The sequence below is a fragment of the Lichenostomus cassidix genome, chromosome 1, assembly GCF_008360975.1.
Source record: "Lichenostomus cassidix isolate B80296 chromosome 1, HeHo_3.0, whole genome shotgun sequence".
NCBI classification, from domain to species: Eukaryota; Metazoa; Chordata; class Aves; order Passeriformes; family Meliphagidae; genus Lichenostomus; species Lichenostomus cassidix.
The window spans coordinates 33970979-33975215 of record NC_139479.1 but is presented as its reverse complement, the minus strand read 5'-3'; the positions used below and the strand labels follow the sequence as shown (position 1 = coordinate 33975215).

Here is a 4237-nt window from a genome sequence, read left to right as displayed (position 1 = left end):
GAAGGCTCACAGGCAGTCATTCCACAGTTTCCAAGAGCAACAATGATTCATATTAAACACAACTAGAATGTTTCAGAGACTGAAATGCAGAATAGTAAGCCAGTGGGGGAAAAAAAATAAGGGAAAATCCTATAGGCCAGTCTAATTTGTGTTTAATTGATTAATGGTATGTCATGAATAAAGCAGGTTACTGTGTGGCATAGCAGACAATTATAAATACATCAGGGTTAGGACAGGGCAAACATAAGGTGATATAATAAATCTTTTAATGCTATGCTACACCTTTGGGCTCTAGGCTCAAAATGCACGCTCAGTAGGATATAAAGAAATCATAAGCGTGTATCCTGTACTCTGTGTATAGAATACAATGCATCCTCCTGCAAAAATCAATTACACTTATGTTTTAATAATCTTGCATCTACCTGGTGTTAATGGTGGGTCATATAAGGTTGACTCCCATGGGAAGTATATAAGATAATATAGAAAACAAATGGGAAATATAATCATGCTGTGCTCACTGAAATGTTCACTTGGTAATTGGTCTGACTGATCTTGAAGATTATTTTGTAAAGATATGTCAGTAGTCACACCTGGCAAAGTGCCACATCCATTTACATGTCTGCCTACCAAATTATTTTTAAGTACTCAGCTGGTCTTCAATAAAAGGCTAAAATTATCCCCTTCTACTCTACAATACAGACAGCTTTGTCCATGAGAAAGCAGAGATGTCCAAATGAAGAATTCAATCAAGTACTTGGTTATGTCAGGCCAGAACCTCCCACAATTCATTCTGTGTACAGATCTCACAGAATTCTGCCTGCCCAGCTGCCACACAGGGAGACATGGCCTCTTCTGCTATTCACATCTTTAAATTAAATGTTTCTCATCAGATTTAAAATACTCTTCTCAGCGTGCCTTCCCATAACATAGGATGATGTAGACGTATTTGAGCTTTTTCATGGAGTGGAAACATGAGACTTGTGATGGTGAGGTGTTCCTCCAGAGCTTGTCTCACTGAGCTGTTGCAGCATGGACTTTCCCAGGGCCCCTTGATTCCCAATTTCCATCAACAGAGCTGCCCAGGTTACCTGCCTGCTCTTGAAATGGCAGGCAAGTAGCCCGATAAGCTTCTAGATCTGAAGCTTTTGGGTCTGAAACAGTCTGAAGAAGATTTTTGAATAAGGTTGTGTGAATTGAACCCAAAAAGCCCCAGTTTTACAACAGCACCCTGGACAATTTTCCATGGGAGCCCTCACTCTAGCAGAGCAGCACTGCCCCCTTTGCAGGGTATCATTCAAATGGAAGGCTGTTTCACGAACTGTACTCTATTCTTCATCAGATAAATTGCCTTCATTTCAGTTTATTCATAATCTTTAATAATGCAGATGTTTCTCAGCAAACATTTTTCATACTAACATATTAACCCTGACAATCAGACCAATGGATGAATTAGTGTTGCGTGGTACACAGACATAAAGGAAATGTTCTTACAGGTCCTGCAAACTAATGATGCCCATGGCAAAGGATTAATGCTACTGCAAGAAAAATTGGAACAGGAAGAGAGAGATAAGAAAAATTAAGAAGATATCTACATTTAGAACTAGCTGTGACTAGGGTTTATAGTAACATAAATAAATCATTATAAATTTGTATGCTGACTAAAATCTCTCTAAGAAAGTCAGAATTACTTGTGCAGAATTTTATTCTTCTTAAATTTCAGAATTAAATAAAAATATAATAAATGCAGCAGTGAGCCAGACAGCAGTGGACAAGCTTTAAAAATACTCCACAGGTAAATGGTACAATAAGTGAGATAAAAACCACCAAATTTGGTAAATTGAATAAATAATTTCAAAACAGTTTGTGAGAACAAGCTGCAGCTGGTGGTGTCATCCTGAGTCATACAACGGCTTATTACACAAGTTGCTGGGGCATAGCAGAACAGGGCAGATGTACTTGTATGCCTTGATGTGCAGTGCAAGAGGACCAGAAGAAAGAAGCTTTGGCACAGAGCTGCACAGAAGCATTTTCACGTGTAGGAGGATGACTGAAAGCTCCTGTGAAGGGAAAATACCTTGATACTTAGATCTGCTTTTCCCACAGAGCCTGAACTTAACTATCCCTACCCATGAGAGGTGCAGCCAGAGCAGGCACTGACTTGCTGATACCTCCTCAGTCCGTGTTCATGTCCTGCAAACAGGTGTGGAGGGACTCAACCACGAGTGCATCACCTTGGTTAAGGCACTGCTAGCACTTGATGTGGAATGACCAAGCTTCACTTACATGAGACCTGCTGCCCACTCTCACTTCAGCCTTATTTACCCACCCTCATCTCTGAGAGTCTTGTGCTTGGGCAGCTGCCTGAGGCCAAGAGATATTTGTGCACAGCCACATATGCCTGATAGATTTATGGAAGTTCACTCAGCCTGGCAAACAAGTAATCAAAAACACTAAGAATGGTTATTTAAAAGAATTATTAGAAGATAAATAAGCAATATTTCAGTGGAAGCCTGTTTCATTTTCTCATGAGCTCTTCTCCAATATCATTTTGCAGTAATAAATAAAAGAAGCCAAATCAGCTGTCAAAAGGCCATTTATTCCTACCTGCAAGTACATCTGTTCAACTAATAAAAACATCACATGAGCATCTGACCTTGTAAGACTTGTCCTAGGAAGAAACACAGGGAAATCATACATAAATCATAAGCTTCTGTCTCTGAAACCTCTTTCTCATTCCGAAAGACCATTATTAAGGTCAGAAAGTGAGTATGGAAATATCATATGACTCAGGTTTGGATAAGTTTTAGAGGAGTATAAACGGTGGCTTATGTTATAAAGTCTCAGGTGCAAAATGCACATGAGCTCTGTCTATGCTCCACTGCCAGCTGATTGCACTTTTATCTACAGCTTCCCATTCCTTAGGCAATGTAAGCACTCCCCATAAAAGCTCCATATCTTGTCTCAATGGAACCATAAGCAATAAAACTCAAAAAATATTAAATAACAAAACTCTACTCTCTGTCTTTCTAAAGGTATGTTTCTGAAATGGAAGCAAGTTTTAAAAATTCTATTATCAGCTTTATTATATTTTTATTGGAAACATTCTGCTAAAGGCTGTGCTAAATTCTCTTGCAGTCTACATACAGGATGCATATAACTGAGACACTCAGGATTTTCCTTTCCTGGTGTAACATGAGGCTTGCCTACCCAACAATTTTTCTTATTAAGAGAGAGTAAATTAGAATGCAGCTTACAGCATATTAAGAGCTCCTCACCAGGTCCCCATCATTACTTAATGATGTATGCAATATATATTGGCTTGCAGTAAGAATTACATCTCTCTCCCTACCATCAAGTGAGAGACAGATCCACCTAATGCTGAAGCAATGACATTCTAAGGTGTTGCTGAACCATAGGCACATTTATATTGCAGTAAGTAATAATTACAGAACATCCAGGAATTAGTTTGTTGAAATATTTCTATATGGTATGCTTGATATCTCATGCCTTTGGTAGCCAAGGAAATTGATTGAGTATTTAACACTGACCAAGAATGGTCAAGTATAAAGGATAAAGTCTTTTGTGTATCTACTTGTCTTTATTAAAACTATCACAGCTCACCAAAAATTTAATCATGGTCTTAATTACAATGAACAAACTGACCTTGGCAAATTTGGTCCTTCAAACTTCTACTCCTGTCAGGTATAATAGCCAATAGGACACTCTGAGCACTGACATTTTCAAGTTCTTTTAGAAGACACCATAATAATGATGTTTTATAAGGCATATTGCTCCCACAGAGGCAGGATAATGCTTCCCTGCACTTGATGTGCACTTATGGTCCACACACTGAATCAGCATAGAGCAGCTCTGAATCTGTAAGTTAATACTACAGCTTGTGCACTAAATTCTCTATGTTGATAAGCCCCAAGATTCCAGATGAGGTGCAAAAAACAGCTGCAGCACAACTGTAAAATGCAGAGGGATCCCTTTAACCTAACCAACCTCAGTAGTGATATGAAAGACATCTGTACCTGGTGACAAGGTGAAAATTTACCTTGTTTATGTGTCAGGTTGTGGTAAGACAGGAAAAGGCTGCGAGCAGCCTAGACCTAATTGAGCTACAGCTGTGCCCCTAAAAAAGAGAGATAAACACCTTTGTTAGAGAATGAAGCAGAGAATGCTGACTTGTATGACTAATTAGAAAAGGCACCTGTGGATAGTTTATTGACCAGCA

General features: G+C 38.9%; 1 long non-coding RNA gene across 1 annotated transcript; it reads right to left on the bottom strand.

The window, feature by feature from the left end:
* Window positions 1-784: 784 nt before the first annotated feature.
* Window positions 785-3350, bottom strand: LOC146444512 (uncharacterized). Its single transcript, XR_014849680.1, has 3 exons — window positions 3255-3350; window positions 2605-2668; window positions 785-2057 (listed from the first exon to the last, which is right to left on the bottom strand). It is a non-coding gene; the product is annotated as an uncharacterized LOC146444512 (long non-coding RNA).
* Window positions 3351-4237: the final 887 nt, after the last annotated feature.